Source organism: Chrysoperla carnea, chromosome 2 (genome assembly GCF_905475395.1).
Source record: "Chrysoperla carnea chromosome 2, inChrCarn1.1, whole genome shotgun sequence".
NCBI classification, from domain to species: Eukaryota; Metazoa; Arthropoda; class Insecta; order Neuroptera; family Chrysopidae; genus Chrysoperla; species Chrysoperla carnea.
The window spans coordinates 80,265,983-80,285,959 of NC_058338.1; positions in this window are offsets into that span (position 1 = coordinate 80,265,983).

Sequence of the window (19,977 nt, forward strand, 5' to 3'; positions counted from 1 at the left end):
GACACCAAAATCCGACATGCACAGGTTACCAAGGAACCTAAAATCGCATTTAATCATTTTTAAAACCTGTACTTTTTCTCAAAATATATGTTTTTTCATTCCAAAATGAGTAGTGAGTTATCAGAAGTTACTGTTACTTAGATAATTTCAAGTAACTACATGGAAATTTTAGGTTTGGCATAACAAACATCCTGATCAAATTGTGCATACTGTACCTACCTACATATTGGGTTTGCTACTAAATCAGAAGTATGTTTGTTTAAACTAATATTACAATTAATTCATAAAGTATAGAGTTAAAGTAGCTATAATATTTAATTCCTTAAACAATCAAACAAGTATTTCACTTATTAAATTAATACTTTATATTTTCAGAATTACCAACGCACAGAAATGCAAAAAGTATCGAGAGAGAAAAAATAAAAAACCTGCAAGGTAGCGTACCACAAAACAAATATTTATAACTAATTACTAATGCAGTTATTTGTACGAAAGGAACATAGTTCCCGCCGGATGTCCCATGGTATCTCTCGTTCTTTTTTATCTTAAAAAGGAGAGTTATTTCCGTCGTTTGTGTGTGTTTTTCACATTTTTTCAGAAAGGAGAAAGAAATGTGCTTCAACATTAACTATTATTCTTAATTATGTCAATCTAAGAGGCTCTTAGATATTCTTAGAACAGTGGGTTTGATTCCCGCCGTCACAAATTTATTTATATAGTTGTATTGAGCTGGCTTAGTGTAGGTACAGGTGCCTCTAAATAATATTAGCCAAAATAATAAGCGGAAAAGGTGGTATCACACAAAAGGTAACTCAATAAGCGTTATGGCATATATGAAATAATGCAGTAAAAGCCATTCATCAAGTCACCATTCGTGTTATTAAAAATATTGAAAATTTGATCAAAGAATGACGGTAAGTGAACAGAAACGAGGCAATTTCTTTTACGGCATGTTGTATTTCTCATAGTAACACCGTGCATGAGTTTCATTTCAGGCTGTTTTCATGTAACCATAAGCTACTTATTAAAATTGCATGGATTGGTATACAAGTTCATGGTTTGTATATATGGATTACATTGAAAATTTAATATTATATTTTAACAAACTTAAATAAGTAATAATATTAATTTACATTTAAATATATTATTTATGCAATTTCATCTCTTGTTTTCACAAATTCTAGTGCAACAAGTTTACTTAGTGATTTACTGTCCCCCAAACCTACCAACCTCCTTGTCAATACATGCCCTCGCATACACCACATCTTCGCAGTAAATCAAGAGCATGCTTGAATTTTAAGTTTCTTTCTAATAAGAAGTCGTTCTCTAAAAATACTTATTCGGCAATCAAAAATTTAAGGCATTCAGCTTAGATGAGCTTTGAACAAACGCATATTTTTATTTAAAAAAAAATTAGGTTAGAAGTTTGTATATGTTCTCCTGGGGTGACCGAGGCTCGAATTAGTTAATGACGTCAAGCTTGTCTACAATCTTAAACGAAAAATCTTTTATATTATTTAGAAAGCAATTACTATAACGTCATTCAACGTAAACATTTATTTAAATACTTCTGAGTGTTACATTGAAAAAAATATTATAGTTTTTTGTCGCAGACATAACTTTCTTTTATCCAAAAGGTTTAATAAAAATAAATGTGTTGATGATAAGACTTAAATGATACACAAATAAGATATTTAAGTGAAAATTCATTTGGTGTCCATCGTCTGTTAAAATAATAATGTACAATACACATGAAATGAAAAATCAAGAATAATGTTCTTACAATTTTCTTCTAGTTAAGTGCTTCATCTATGTTTTCGTAAAAGGATGAGTGCTCTTTTTTAATGTTTTCTTTTAATACCATTTAAAGCTAACGATATAAAAAGAAGGAACTTTTACTTGAGCTTTCAGACAGAAAATTCGTGAAAAGCTTTTGTTAGCTTACCAAAAATATTAAAATTAAAGCAAAATATGAAGTTAAGCTAATGTGAAATAGTGAAATCTTACTTTATAAATTCTAAGTCTATTAGTTATTTCATATTAATATCACAGTGAAAGGGACGGAAAAAAGTGTGAATAGTGAAAATATCGGAATAGTACCAATTTTCATGAAACTTTTTGTAACGTGTTTATAGGAAGCCAAGGAATATTCAGGCAAGTCAACCTAACCGAAGGGGGCATAGGGTCCAGTAAGAAACATTTTTAGCCAAAAAAATATTTTAAATACTTATTTTAGCTTAAAATTGTCATCCAGTAGGTTTTTTTGGTCACTGAATACGAATCTGATATTGTCAGTCAGATTACACGAATTCTGTCACGTATTCCGAAAATCCTGCCGTTTGTTGCCGGAAATTCCCCGTTTTTTGGATCCTTTTCCATGCACCCTAGCTTTTTAACTGTATTATAATATATTTTGTGCTTAGATCAAATTTTAAAATTCTACTTCAATTGTGTTACTAAAGTTCAAACATATATCAAAAAAAAAAGTAAGCGGGATAATTTGTTAATAATGTGCTTAAAGTGAGATACTAAAAAGGTTCAGGCCATGTCACCTCAATCCGTGAAAACGAAAGGAATTTGGGTAAAAAAAGTAAGCTATTATGTTAAGGGAGCTTAACGCGTTGTGACCTACTTAACTGCTCAATGAGCAAAATTTTAGTACACCCGCGTTGTGATCTATTAAAAAACTCAATAACTAACATTAAAATATTTTTTATAAAATAACAGCTCAAGATTATATTTTAAAAATATTAGGTGCTCGCTGAATAATCTTTTAATTTGTACTCGGACAGTAATTTTTGTCAAGAAGCAGACGTTTAAGTTCCTTTTTTTTTTCAAAAAACTTTTCCTCTACACATCACTTTATTTGAATTGACCCTTTCCACTTTTAACTTAAATTTTTTTTCAAATTTATTGTCTTATTTTTATCAGAACTTTTCAACCACAAACAATAATAAACAAAGTAATAAAATTCAAAAAAATACTCTTAAAAAAATATGAGAAGAACTTTAACTTATAATTTTATACATTTCATTAAGCATTTCACAAGAATTTATGATATTTTTTTTAAAGCGAAAATAATAATATTAACTGCCAATAGAAAATATTTACCTTGTGGTACTTACTGGTAGTGTATGTGTAATAAGCCAATAAAATTTTACATAATAAAACAAACAATTTTTATTATCATTCAAAAAAAAAAATTATAAGTACTTATAAAATAATTCATTTATCAAAAGAAATATCATAAAAAACGCTCAGCCGTTTATTATTATTATTCATTCTTTTAATTCGTTTGTATAAAAAAAAACTGACTTCATTATAAAATAAAAATCTGTTCGTTCTTCTGTTTAGTTTTCTCATACAGAGTGCTTTAAGGTTCGTAAATAAAAAAATTTTACTAGTTTCAATTATTACCATCATTAATTAAAATTTCAAAGCAATATTCTGAAATTTTTCAAATAAATGCGATTCTTGTTGGTTTCTTAATGTTAATAGCCATGTCATTTTCTTGACAATACAATTTATCCTTCCTGGATATTACCACTTCCTGGTGCTATGCGTTTAATTCTAGGCTAGCTAAATAAGTACAAAAAAGGGGTCGTTTTGCCTCCCATGTCAATTAATAAATATAAGATTACAAGGAAAAATAATTTTTTTTAATACTTTAAAACATAATCTATCGTATAGTGAAGTTTCGATCATAGCTTATCGTGTAAATTTTTGTTCAAAAATGAAAACATTTGTTAACAGTCTTACGAGAAGGTAGCACCCTACCAACTTTTCTTTAATTATACTAACAGTTATTAAATAAGGTAAAAAAAAACCTCAAAATGGTAGCATGAAATTTATTAAGAAACTAGCTGTTACCCGCCCGCTTTGCGTGGCGTAAAATATACCCGCTTTGCTGGGCAACATCCCCACTTGCACCCCTCCCCCCACATTTCCTCGCGTTGGATAACATTTTTGTAATGTACACGTCATGCTCTTTTATTTGATACCCCACTTAGGTATATTTGTAAATATTCGATATTTCTTTCCCACTTTCTCGCTACACCTTTCTACCCTCCGAAGGTTAAAAAAATTTCTAAATGTAATTTAAAACATTCTGACCAAGTTTTGAACTATTAAAAGTCATAATTTAAAAATATGGATTTTTTATTCATGAACACCCCCGCAACCCCCCTTGTGGGTGGAATTTCGTAAAATCCGTTCTTAGCTGACCTCTACTTGGCAAAAGGAATATTCCTGCCAAATTTCAAGTCTCTAGGTCTTATAGTTCCAGACATATCGTGATGAGTGACTATCTATCTATATAGATCTATAGAAAGTCTCCTATATATTTATAGATACCCGCCCGCTTTACGTGGCGTAAAATATACCCGCTTTGCTGGGCAACATCCCCACTTGCACCCCTCCCCCCACATTTGCTCGCGTTGGATAACATTTTTGTAATGTACACGTCATGCTCTTTTATTTGATACCCCACTTAGGTATATTTGTAAATATTCGATATTTCCTTCCCACTTTCTCGCTACACCTTTCTACCCTCCGAAGGTTAAAAAATTTCTAAATGTAATTTAAAACATTCTGACCAAGTTTTGAACTATTAAAAGCCATAATTTAAAAATATGAATTTTTTATTCATGAACACCCCCGCAACCCCCCTTGTGGGTGGAATTTCGTAAAATCCGTTCTTAGCTGACCTCTACTTGGCAAAAGGAATATTCCTGCCAAATTTCAAGTCTCTAGGTCTTATAGTTCCAGAGATATCGTGATGAGTGACTATCTATATCTATAGAAAGTCTCCTATATATTTATAGATAAATAATAAACTGAATAAAAAGAACTAGCAGGAAAATTTGTTCTTAAGGTGGAAAGTAAATACTAAAGACAATATATTCTTGCTATACTTTAATTTTTAAGAAGTCAAATTCTTATTTTATTGAATTAAGGAGGTACTTTCTCCGCCAATGTTAATTTAAAAAAATGTCCAATTTACTTCCAACCAGTATACAATGGGTCACAACTGATCTCTTTCGTACGCTCTTCATTTTGAAAAAAATATGCTTTCAAAATCTTGACTGAAGAATAAGAAGATAGCTGAGATGATAAGCGAAAGATTCTGAAAGATCAACGAAGGAAAACATAGTATACTTAAAGACACTGTGAGTAAAGGTATCGTGTAAAAGTTAACGTCATGAATATCGGCGGGCTTAACAGCTAGTGATAAGCGAGACCAAGACCAAAACCACGACTGTTTTTGGCTATCTTTAAATAATTTAGTGTAATGCATTTAGCATCTTTCTCTTACTCATTGGTCCTGGTATTACAAGTCTTGTCTGATCTTGTATAAATGGAGAAGAGCAAGATCAAACAGTACAACACCAAGTATGGGTGTGTATAGAAGCAGTCAATGATAAAGGGATCAAGACCAATATGTAAGACACAGAGCGAGTTCAAGTTTAAGTAGGGAAGATAAAGATAGTCAAATTAGCCTTGTTTTTGTCTGTGTGCTCATCAGTACTAACAGCAACGTTATACACGATACGCGGAGCCAAAGGTTGTCTACGCTGGCTTCCTGGCAACAATGGCGCGCAGAGAAACATTGAGTCAATCAGACAGCTAGTATCAAAAAGAATGAAATTACTGTGGAAACCCCTTACCATTTCTACAAACGCCTTTGAACGATGAAATAATCAAAAAAAGAGAATGATAAGTATGTTAAATCTTAAAACAAGAGGACAAGGATCAATAACACAGGAAGTACTTGAATTTGAATTGCGAGGAAAACTTGCTCTGTATAAGCACAGGACAATATTAATTACAAGGAATTGCGTTGTCGAGATCAAGCTTAAAAAAATTACTAGGTACTAAGAAACAACAACGGTTCTGTGGGGATTGCATCAAAAGAATAAGAGAAGATTGAACACCTGCCTATCACCGGAAAGCTTTAAATTAAAAGGTTTTTTTAAGGACTGGCTGAAGCGACAAACTTAGACATTTATTGAGGTTTTATAGAGTTTTTCTAGCGTTATACACACTGTATTTAAAAATAACATTATTTACAATATTTATGATAAAAGTTTAAATTTAAAAACTGAAAAAGATTTAAACAAGGAATACACATAAAAAACATTCATTCTCTCTCACACAAACAAATACACACACATCCACACTCACACACGAACATATTTTTTTTTTTTTTTTGTAAATGAACATAAAATCAACCAAATGATAAAAAAAACAGCATGGATCGTAATTTACACTTTGTGAATTTTATTTCTGAACATTCTTCATTCGTTCCATCTCTTTAGATAATGAAAATGGTGAAAAAGGACTATTCAATATTATAAAAAGAACAAAAGATTGACTACTAGGTACTGCTATCATGGCTTCGTCGAAATATATATAAAACCAGAGAGCTGGTTTTATCTATCTCTATGGTTGGTAGCTACCAGGCAACAACTACGTGTAAAATACTTTTTCCATATTTTATGAGTTTATTTTACAACCTTTTAAAAATATATACTCACTCGACAACTGACTGATTTTTTGCTATGACTATCTCGACGATTCGAGTATAGTAACAAAATATATGAATAATAATATTATTATTACACGGGGAAGGTTTTTTCTCTCATTTCTATGGTTGATTTCTTTCATATTTATGGTGTAAAAATTTTGATGAAAATTTTTTGTTAAAAATAAAGTATTTGTGAAAATTTTTTTTATTAATTTTCGAAAGGCTTACCAAAATTTTTATTAATACATCGTCGTATTGAGCTCTTGAAACTTTCTACTCGATAATTTTTTCAGAAATTGTTTTGAAAAAAAATTAAAACTATATTGTGGATACATCTTAGTCAAAAATGTCGCAGTATTGACCTTAAGAATCTCAAATAAGCAGTTAATTTAATCAACTTATCAATTTCCACAACTTCGTTTCTCTCTAGTTGTGAGTCATTATATTAAGAGATCAGTTGTTAGTGCATAGTCGACTCTTTTTTTGTCTCGGAAATTATTCGATGTATGGATATGATAAAAGTTTTGAGGCTTTGTAATTTTAGACATAAGATCTTTTTTCAGATATTTCTGGCCAAAATTAACCTAAAAAGTAATTGCTAATATCATGTAATCAAAAAGCGAAGAGGAATTTTAAATTTGAAGGATTTCATTTTGCACAATTTACAAACATTGCTAGCAGGAATCAAAATAAATCTATTGTTTATGCTTAGTTACTAACTTTTTTTCAGAAAAAAAAAAAACAAAAAAACAAAATTGCAGCTCAAGTGACACTATTAATCAACCCTAAGCAATATTTAATATATTAAATATGCTCATCACAGCTCTGAACATCTACACAGTGATCTCGAGAACGAAGCTTGAAATATAATTGTAAGATCGAGCGAGCCCGCCGAAGGCGGGTGAAGCTCGATCATAATTATATTGATAGTTTCGTTCGAAAAGATCACTCCTTCCCAATATGTTCCCAATATGTCACCCTCCCAGTGATCTCTTCTACCTTAACTAAAGCAAAGCTGAACTGAATGAAGAATAAATAAGCACGTCGCCATAGATACTAAATTAATTTTAATTTACAGTTAAACTGTGTGGTATTGAATAAGCGTACAAAGGCAGTACTACACAGTCATCTCTTCGAACGAAACTATCAATATAATTATGATCGAACTTCACCCCTCGCTCGATCTTGCAATTATTGTCCATTAATTAGTGTCTATGGCAACAATGGCAGGTGTACCTGTTCAATGGTAGCACAATTTATAATAACAACATATAGGCTTAATCATATTTAAAGCATCATTAAAACAATGAACTATTTCGAAAATACATTCGTCATAAATATCAAAAGAAGAATTCGATAAACTAAATTAAATTTTTGAACTAATCTTACTATTAAAAAAAATTAAAAATCGATTTTTTATTTTATATACTAGTCTAAGATCCCAATTAGGATCGACCTTCACCCATCTGTTTACCGAATGAAAGTTATTTTTTATGAAATATAAAATGTTAACAAATATCCCTGCAATGGGTTGCCTAAAAAAATGTGGTCAAGACTACTTTTAGTGAAAATATCAAGAGTAAAATTTTTGAAATTTTTCACTGACTTACATATCTAACGAATATTGATCTACTCGAAAGTAAAAGCCATAAAGAATATGCAGCAGCTATGCTGTCTGCCTCTTTTCGTTCACTATTTTCGCATTTATACAAGTTGTGAATAGTAATTACGTTCATCTGTTAATTCATTGCCTCACATATATAAATAAAGATAATTTTATTGCAAATACGGTGCTATATGATTGTCCACAAAATATCAGTCAAAAAATAAAGTTTACAAGCTTTCCAAGTTTTGATATTTTTATTAAAAGTTGTCTGGACCATATTTTTTAGGGCAACCCACAACAAGGATATTTGTAAATATTTTACATTTCATAAAAAATAACTTTCATTCGGTAAACAGATGGGTGAAGGTCGACCTTAATTCGGATCTTGTACTATACTTTCTTCAATTCTTATATAAAACAATGATAATAATATTAGATTATTTTTATAAGTTTTGATAAAATCCATATGCCATACTTTTTATATCATTGAACTAAACTACCCCCCGCCCGCCACGTTCGATCCCTTACCTCATATTTGTGGTTGAGAATTATATATTATATGCAGTAATTAAATAAATTGTAAAACTTTCTTGTCATAGAAATTCCTATACACATTGAAAGTATTAAAAAAAATAACGAAAGACATAAAAATAAAAGTGATAAATGTGAATTTTTACTTGAAAAGAAAAGTTCACCTGTTTCCGTCATTTCTTGAAAAGTTGGATATAGATATATATATGAACACATATCATTCTTTTCTTGTGTTGTAAGAAAATGTTATGTGAAAAGAACGGATACCCATAATTATTTAAAATTATTATATAACAGACGAACTTACTACTTTATGGTTAGTAAAAATTTTTGGTATTATTAATCATAATATTTTTGTTTTTTTTTTAGGGTTCCGTAGTCAAGACTTCGGGGTGAATATCGTTTTTATTATGTTCGACAGTATTGTAAAAAAGGTTTGGCTTATTGTACGGTACATACATATAAACCAAATACATGCTTTGTTGTCAAGTAATGAGTTATTTTTAGCTTTACAATACCACGCAACTACAAAAATATATAATGTATTGTGTGCACGTGATGCTTATAAATTTCATAATATAGATATCGCTCTTCAACCATCAATACTCTAACTACAGTCGTCTCCATTCATCAAATGATGGATCTTCGAATTTGAGTAATTAAATTAAAATTTGATTTTTATATCATCGAAAACCTTATATTTTTATGGTATTATTATAAACTACAAAATTGTCTAAAAATTTTAGATAGTTTTTTATCACACTCTGTAGATTTTTTGATATAAAAATATCCAATTGAAAAGGATAACCTATATGATTCGGCATTTTTTCAGCCAACTATTAACGATAAAATAATAATAGAAAGCCTAGTGACTTAGGATTTTTTGTGATTTTTTAAACTTTGTTAATAAAAAAATGCATTTATAAAGTATTATTGAAATCTCTAGTATTATTCAATCCTTGTGTATCTCCTTAATTCTTTTAGCCTTATCTAAAAAGTAAATTTTGATAGGAATATACTAAAACACCCCATTAAATGTACTACTAAGACGGCAAAACCACATTTTTATTATAAAAAGATATATAGAATTATGAGCCATTTTTATTATAGAATTATAAGCCTCGATTGTTTTTAATCACTTAGCCGAAAAGATAATGATTGTTATTTTCAATAACCGTTAGTAGTAAGTACCTTTAACTTTAAAGACTGTTTCCTGACTTTAACTTTAAAGACTGAAGATCAGACTATTTTTTTTACAGCGGAATTCTCGTTTTGTATTATTACGAGTCTTCTTCATCTTGACTACAAAACATCTTGTGGAATTCTCCATCAATATGGTCTAACCGGATATGCACTGTCTTATATTCCGCATTCCGTCTCATGTTGATATCGTCGTCTTTTTTGCTCAGGAAGATCGCTTCTAAATAGTCCCAATTAAGAAAAATAAATATATAATTGCAAAATCAGCCTGATTATAAAATTATTTGGCGTTTGCTGGTTGAGTCATGGCTAGATCTTGAATAATAAGCCCCTTATACCGAATTTTAAGCGCTACCCATTTTAATTTTTTGCCTAGAAAACTTCATTATAATGTCAAGAGTTAAATATAACTATAAGTTAAACGATCAAAGCCCAAAGCTCGTAAGATTAATGAACTTTCTCTCATTCGTATTCAACATTGACAAAATTGAATCGATGAACATATGAATCAATTTTTACCACACGCTTTCCTTGCCACAGCTCTATCATGCCAAAAAACTGCTCGAATTAAATTTAACGAATGAATAAAATATGAAGTACTTTAATGAAACGAAGATGAAGTAATTTAATGAAGTTTTTGCAACGTTAAAAAGAGTCACATTCTTTGGTTAAACTCGCACTTGACCGATCTTTTTTTAATTCTATTAAAGTTTTTGTGTACAGTTTTTAAAATATATAACTTGAAATATAATATAATAACCATATACTTTAAATGAAGTTACAATTCACAAAGAAATAGTTTATAAGTTCAAGAAAAACTTTCCGTTTTTGTGTGCTCTTTTCAAAATGATGATAGGATTTTTTTAATACACGATGATATTTTTTGAACCAGTACAATTCTTGTTGTTAATCGAATAAGATCCTATAAATAGGACCTTTTTGTTCTATAAGCGCTTGGATCAAGTTAAAACTAGCTTGATACCCTCCCGCTTCCCTGGGCTGAAAAGTAAAACCAACGCTTTATGGCCTTCACCACTCTTGAGTTCACTTATCCCCCTTCTATAACTCTCAGTTTTCAATTTTTTAATTTTTAAATAGCCCAAATTTTTTTCAGAAAAGATGGCGAATTGTTATACATTTACTATTTTAATTTTTTACAGAAATCTTTAACTAATGATTCAAAATGATGATCATAGATGAAGACGTAAAATTTCAAAAATCAATTAAATTTTTTTTTTTTTAATATATGTTTATAAATTATAGCTCATGTATTATTCTGAAGTATGAACTATATTGTTGTACAGTTTCATTCAAATAAATTCGCTTGTTTTTCCATAAAAGCAAAATAAACAAAAAAACTAACAGACAAACATTCTTACTTTCACATTTAAAATATATAGGGATTCATGAAGCAATGGGAATGCATGGAGGAGGATCAAGTCAGTTATTAATTAAAAATGCATGCATGAAAATTCCATGTAACCAAACTAAGTACACAAGTAAAAATATGAAATGTAGAAAGTTCTCAAAACAATGAAAATTTATGATGTTGATGTTATTGTGTATTTCTCTACTAAAAAATAAATTGTTTAAAAAACTAAACAAACATGCTTAATTCCACTGAAAACACCGACATTCCACTGACATTTTAATTGTAATGTAAATATCAAAGCGGGAGGTGATTTCTGCATTGATTCTTTAAATTAGCTGATTTGACAGATATCAAGCATCTTACGATTTAAATTTTGCATTACAATAAAAATTGTTATCCACTCTTTAGTAAAATAAATCGTGTTTTTTCTAGTTTTTTAAACTATAATTTATTTTCGTATATAATTTAAAGGAAATCTATGATCGTGTCTGAGTTTCAAATTGACATCGCCGCGTGCAGAGCTAAGAAAATGAAATGGCTTCTATTTAATTAAATGATAAATTGTAAAATAACGATCAACGCAATAATTATTCAGATAAACTGAGAAAAGTATGAACTGTTTTAAGTAAGAGATATTTGAAACACTTTGCGAAGAAGCATGACAGAATTACTTGATATTATCAAAATTTAACCTATTGAGCTGAAAGATGATAGAATGCTTCAATGAAATTAGACCGAAAGTAACAATAAGAGTAAACTGAATTATAATAGGATGAAGATGATTGTGTTTTCGAGCGATTTAATCTTTTAAGATTCGAACAACTGAGGTTCGACTGTATTATGATTTAAATTAAAATTTAATATAATAGAATAACATAATATTATTATTAAAAGTGAAAATATTTTATACATGTTTTTAATTTGAAAAATGTTGAAGATTTATTTATATGTTAAAGGAGTTATTGCATTGTTTTTATGTGAACCAAGTCCTTTTTCTTTATTCATTCCTCTGGGTAGAGAAATACACGTCTCGTACCTTTTTTGATATAATTAAATGTCTTATATAAACAAAGACATTTTATACTCTTGCATATTATAGTTAAAGATTGTGTGTATTAAGTAAAGAGCCAGGTCGAGTATTTAACAGTCGTTTTAAAACGCTCGGAAATTCTCAAAAATTATTAATTGCGCTCCAATTTTAAAATTAATGAACAGGAATTAAGGAAGATATTCAAAAAGAAAAATCGACTTAAATGAAATATGAAAGTTGAGTAAAATTTACAAAATTTAAAAAACTACCGACAAATATTTCGGATACGGAACCCTTAACTCGCATTTGAAACGTATCTTAGAACACTCTCTATTAAATCATCTTTTTCCTTAGAGCTTTCTGCAAACTGAACCGATTTTGATGGTCATCGCTAATTTTTTAGTTGTTACAGGTACGGAATCCTACACTTGCACTTGAAACACTCCCCATTAAATTACCTATCAAACGAAACAAAGACAGACACACAGACAGACAGACAGGTAGACAGACATAGCGGGCAAACTTATAAAACCCCTTTTTGGGTCGGGTGTTAAGGAAATGCAAAAATCATTTGAGATTCAACCTTTCCCAAATTGCAATTCTTAAAGATTCGAATAACGGACGTCGGGATCTTTCGAATAATCTTCTTCTGTGAGTATTGCCCTACGTGACTTTATATATAAATTTTTTTTATGAACTAAATTAAAAATCTAACCTAGTTAAAAATAGTTTGATTAAGTTATTATTGAATAAATTTAGAAAGTAAAATTTGGAGAAGTGAAAAGATCTTAATAATCAAATTGGTTTAAGTAAATTTACCATATTTTTATAAGAAATTATTTTAATATACTGAGGACGACTTATTTTAAATTAACGAAAGTACGTGAACAGGCCCTAAAATTTCAGAAGTAAATATTATTTTGCAACACCCTTTTGCATACGCGATGAGAAAAAATTTCACAATTTCTCACAGGATCAGAAAAACTATATTTTTTAAAACTGTAGATAAGTTGAAAACATATAAGTCATAATTCGAAAATTAGATAAAATCCAGTTTCCACCACATATATTATTTGAAAAATAAAAATTATTCATGTTATAAATCGAGCAGGAACTCATAACGACAGTGCTGACGTATTAAAGTGTCGAATAACGGACGTCTTGTTCTTTCGAATGTTGGACCAATCGATTTTTTTATTCAATAATCTTCTTCTTTGATTATTACCTTTGAATTAAATTCATGCTATCTGAAAGAGAAGTTCCCGACTGAGAAAATATTTAAAGAAAAATAATTATGACCCTGAAAACAGGCACATTAATTTTCACCTGTTCTTAAATGACTGTCAAATTCTACGCCTAGTCCTAGATATATTGTTTGTTATAATACAGCCACCATGTTTTAAAATTTAAACATTGTGTTTTAGTACTTACAATTCGTACGAAGCTCGTCATCATACCAGGCGGTATTTCCTTTTACGGCACTACTACATTTAACTATAAGTAGAGCCCAGTTAAGAATTCTTACAGGTGCGTTTAATATCGTATGTGCACCACCAAGGATTGTGTATGAAAATATTTTAGGCTAGAATTTAAGCTATACATCTAATATAATAGTAAAATAGATATTTTTAGTATTACAGGATGATTTGAAATAGTAAACCTAGTTAAGGTGTTATGTACCGTACATATAAACCAAATACATGCTTTGTAGTCAAATAATATGTTATTTTTATCTTTACGTTATTTTTGTCTCTGTTCATCAAATGACGGATCATCGAAGAACTCATACATTAAAATCTTGTTTTTATATCATCGAAAACCTTATATTTTTACTACTATTATAAACTACTAGCTGTTACCCGCCCGCTTTGCTGGGCAACATCCCCACTTGCACCCCTCCCTCCACATTTCCTTGCGTTGGATAACAGTTTTGTAATGTACACGTCATGCTCTTTTATTTGATACCCCACTTAGGTATATTTGTAAATATTCGATATTTCCTTCCCACTTTCTCGCTACACCTTTCTACCCTCCGAAGGTTAAAAAAATTTCTAAATGTAATTTAAAACATTCTGACCAACTTTTGAACTATTAAAAGCCATAATTGAAAAATATGAATTTTTATTCATGAACACCCCCGCAACCCCCCTTGTGGGTGGAATTTCGTTCTTAGCTGACCTCTAATTGGCAAAAGGAATATTCCTGCCAAATTTCAAGTCTCTAGGTCTTATAGTTCCAGAGATATCGTGATGAGTGACTATCTATATCTATAGAAAGTCTCCTATATATTTATAGATTACATTGTCTTAATATTTTAGATAGTTTTTTATCACAATCTCTATATTTTTTAATAGAAATATTCAATTGAAAAGGATAACCTATATGATTTATCATTTTTTCAGCCAACTTTGAACGATAAAATAATAATAAAAAGCCCGATGACACAGGAATTTTTTGAGATTTTTGGAAACTTTGTTAATCAAAAAATGTATTTCTAAGATTTCATTAAGATCCCTAGTATTATCCAATCTTTGCATATCTCCTTAAATTAACTGAAAGTCGTCTTTGTTGTAACATAAGTAATCAGTCAGTGATCATTTTTTTAAATTATTTTTAAGAAACAAGAATTTGTGAACAAGTAGTCTTTAGGTAGCCTTATCAACACTAGCAAGAAAATTTAAAATTAATTCGTAGCGCTAATTATTCGCTGCGTTAGCTAAGCGAATATTTTCAATGTTGAAAAAATAACATATTTTTCTTAAAATCGAATATTGAATATTTAATTTTTATTTCGAATCCTAAATCTAGAGAAAAAAACACAAGAGTACTTTTTAGTTTAGAACTGATCAAAAATACAAAAATATTTTTTATTTTAAAAAAATTCAAAAATTTTTACTTAGATGCTTAGATGCTTGAATTTACGAAGTCCTTCTATACGACTTTCGTAAATTCATTACCGAGTCAACAAATCTATTCCAATCGTTGAGTCTTTCGAAACTTTCATTAAATCATCCAATATGTAATAAGTACCTATCCAAACCCTTCCATTTATGTTTTATGCATAGCATAATTTTATACAGAAAGGCCTTTCATTTTCAGTATCCTATTTTTATACTGAAAATTAATGATATTTTCCATAAAATTCCACAATATCCCAAGTTATTATTTCATTTTTAATGATGTAACTTTTAATAGTCCAATCACCTTGGAATTTCACCTCGGAATATTACGAAACAATCTGAATACTTGTAAAAACCTTTGTTTTGATCGTACAAATGTTGTCTCAAAAGTCACATATGGTTACGTGTCAGCGTCCTTAGATATTCAATGTCAAAGGTAGCATTGTTAGTTTTTTTGAGAACATCTCGTTTCTTTTGACTTCAATCGTATTTACATTTATAATAAAAGTTGTAGAGGATAAAATTTTCTATACCTTTTGCTTGGAACCTTTTTTTAATATGTTGAATAAATTTTGAGATAGAGAGTGCAGAAGAGAGCGCTCAGCTATACATAACTTAGTGCACGGTAAACATATCTTAGTTTATTAAGAACCCACATCTTCGGTAAACAACGTCAATGTTCGGCGTCAATTTTCACAAGAACGGCAGATGTATGATATTTATAACATAATGGCGCTGCAATCTTAATAGTAAAACCCAATACATATTTTTCCAATGTTATATTTTTGAATAATGGTCGACACTCTGTACATACAGCTTCAGCTTTTAAAATACTCATTTCACATCATAATGTTTCTTTCTTTATAGTATCCATACTCATAATATTCTCCATCTAAAGCATAGTAAAATTCTATATATAAAGTATTCAAGTGAAAACAATGTCCTTTATTTTTGAAACGGGTTTTCTGTTCTCTCATCTTCATTATTTTCCTTCACAATTTCAACAACCTCCACATTGATATTCCAAATAAGGAGAGAATGGTATGGCATACACACACAATAAGTATTAAAGTAAGGGGAATATTGTATTTTAAAATGTTTAGTCAACTGAATTTGTTCTAAGGTTACTCTATACTGTTTTTTTGTTTTTAAACGGAGAAAAATTTCTTGTATCATGTAAACCCTTTCACTTTCAACTGAAGTAATAATCTTGATTTTTAATGAAATATCTTAGAATACACAGATCAAACGGCAAAATCAATCTTGAATTTCAGAATAAAAATAAGCCTAGAAAACCATTTTCATTAAAATTGGTGAAAAAGTGATTTTTATTTTTTTCTCGTAAGGGATGCGTTCTTCCACAAATTAAATATTCTTCAAAAATTCAAATCAGTTAACTTTTGCAATTTATCGATCAAAACTTGCTACTATAGAAAATTAATTAAACGGGAAATTCATTTTTTTCGTATGATTGCAAACGCCAGTTGTTACTCCCTCAAAATTTATAAAAATTCAAAGAAAAATTGTTATTATCTTACAACGACATTATTTTAGTCTAACTGGGTGACGGAAAAAACTATTTCGCTGGCTAATCAGAGATATCATCTCCATAGAATTCAATATGAGCAGGACGAAAGAAATAAGTAAGTGAAATGTCAACTTTCATTTTAACCATTATTTGAAGTATTTGGTATGTATGTATTTTCATCTGTTCCCTCATAGCTTCTAAATTATTTATCATAATTTTGACAAATGAGGTATCGTTGGATGTGTCTTAGTCGTCCGCTGGTTATAATTTAACCTCTGGGACCCTCTAAAGGATATGAAGTCATGAACAAAAAACAAATATATAAGTTTAATGATACCGTTGGTATCAAATGAGAGGGCGTAATAGGTACTTTTCAAAAATGTATACATTGATATACTTTATCGCGAAATAATAGCCCCAAAATAAAGTAAAATCGTTATTACAGTCGGGAGATCTCTTTAACATCCTATGAATACCATTTTAATCTAAGAGGTTCCCCGACTGTAATAACGATTTTACGAATCATAGCAATTTCAAATAAAACTATTTTTTTTTATTTTCATACTTTTTAGAGCATGATTTTGTATTCATTGAGGTTTTAGTTTTTGAACTTTATTTTATATTAACTAACTTTGTTTCATTAACATTGAAAAAATTCTCCGTGTAAGTATTTGTTGGTGTTTGTAAGGTATAGACACGGAAGTGGAAAATTGATGTTTCAATTTCATCACAATATAATTTTCTCTTAATGTTTTTATCGGATTTTAAAATTTATATATATATTCTTTGTTAATTGGATTTTTAGTAAATACACGTGTTAAGTAGGAACAAGACAACACAACCCAGTGACTCTAAATACTTTTTAATAATTATGGCTTTCAATTTGATTTTAATAAGATACCCCTATTCGAATAAATATAATAAAACTTATATTATACAAAATAAGTCTTTGTTAAGTGTTTTCCATCTCAAATGATATTATTTTAAACTAGCAGAACGTCGAAATTTATTTTAAGGTGACTGTAAGCCTTCAGTATGGTAAAAAAGTTTAGGTTTATTGCATCGTACACACATATAAACCATATACTTTTTTTGTAGTCAAGTAACGAAATATTTTTGGCTTTACAATACCACGCAACTACAAAGATATATAATATATTGTGTGCAAGTGAGGCTTATAGATTTGATAATGTAAATATTGCTCTTCAATCACCAATACGCTAACTATAGTCGTCTTTGTTCATCAAATGATGAACTCATGGTTAGGTTAGGTTATATGGCTGTCCACGAAGGACACACTTAAGCTATAGAGCCCATTGTGATACCATATTATGTTTCACATCCTTTCCGCTGATAATTTCATTTATCAGCTCGTCTATATTAAAGGCTGAGTTCACCTCCTTCATGTATATACCATGCACTACACCAGGCCATCGCAACCATTAATTAAATTAATTTTGTTGCGACGGCGGAAATCGAACCCGCTACTTTAAGCATAATGCGGACGGAATTGTTTACGCCTTAATTAACTGAGCTAATAGGGCGACATGATGAACTCATAATTTAATTAAAATTTTGTTGTTATATCATCGACAACCTCATATTTTAATGGTATTATTATAAACTACAATAATGTCTAAATATTTTAGATAGTTTTTTATCACACTCTCTAAGTTTTTGGATATAGAAATATCCAATTGAAAAGGATAACCTATTTGATTCATCATTTTTCAGCCAACTTTGAAAATCAAAAAATGTATTTATAAAATTTTATTGGAATGCCTAGTATTATTCAATCCTTGCATATCTCCTCAAAGAAGCTGTATTAAAGAACATGATAAATGATTTAAACATTGTCTTAAAATGATTCATGCTGCCGACCTTGAAGCACCTCAAATTTTAATAAAAAAATTATCCCAAATCCGACCATCTTAAAATCAACTTTTTCGTGATGTTTCAGGCAGGGAAACAATTTGCATATGTTATCAAAATTTTTTGAAACTTTGTTGTTCAATGTATGTAACAGTTTTAGGTAAAAGTTCTATCATTTTAAATGAAAAGCCTTTTACAATATTCAATTCAAATATCTTTGTATATAAACTACTTAAACAGTGATTTATTTTATAATGCTTCGAACAATTAATACAAATTTCATTGATTTACTGTGAAAAGTTAAATGAATACAAATTATAGTAATTTATTTACTTAATAATCTTTTCATAAATTCAAGGCCAAATAATTTTCAAATAATCAAACATGGTACAGAAAAAACAATAGGTTGAATATATCAACAGCTTTTGAAAATAATCGATCATCGTATTTATTTTTATCAATAATAAAATAAATTTCGATAAGTATTATTGTCTGGTGGCACTATGAAATGAAGCAGTCTTATTTGGTTTTTTTTTATCAACAAAATTTTCTGATTTAAGATGAATATTGAATCATACCAGGGAGATAAAAAGCTTTTTCTGATCGAATCGACGAAAATTATAAAATTAATTACATATGCAAGTTTGAGACAGCATAAATGTAGGTTTTTCAAAGTAATACTGTCAACTTGTTGATAAAGAGTAGGAAAAAGGTCACAGAACATTAAAACAACTAAAATTTAAATTATTCGACTTTCTTCGACTTCAACTGGTCAAATTCCTTCAACCTACAATTAACCAAATGAATAATTTTGGGATATTTAAGTACCTAAAACCTTCAAGTAACAAGTAAAAATACCCAATTGGGTTAAATATTAAAATATCATGTACAAACAATTTTGTATACCAGTGCTTATATTATTTTTAAAAATTAAAGTTAAAAAAATATAATAGTTTTTAAAAAAACACTCTTTTGTAACTAGCTGAACTAAAAATTAGAAAATAATTTCTTTAAATTCTTGTAGAAAATCATTTTATCGTAAAAAAGCGTGCGGTGCTAAATTTCAATTAATATAAACATTTAACAGACAGCTATCAGTAAAAGAAAAGTCATTATAAAATATTTTAAAAAGCATCCCACGCTTTTTTACGATAAAATGTTTCTTTTTGAATTAAATTAAATTATTTGCTAACTTTCAGTTCATGCAGTTACAAAAGCGTCGTTTTAGTTTTTTTTAAACTATCATTTATTTTCCGTTTTATAGTTTTTTTTAGACATTTTTATTTATCCAAAATTCAATAAAAATAGGTGGTGGCGCAAATAAATGTATATATTTTCATATATGGAAATCCTTAATCCTGAAAATCCTGATCAGGATAATCAAATTAACATATTAAAATATTTTAGTCAAC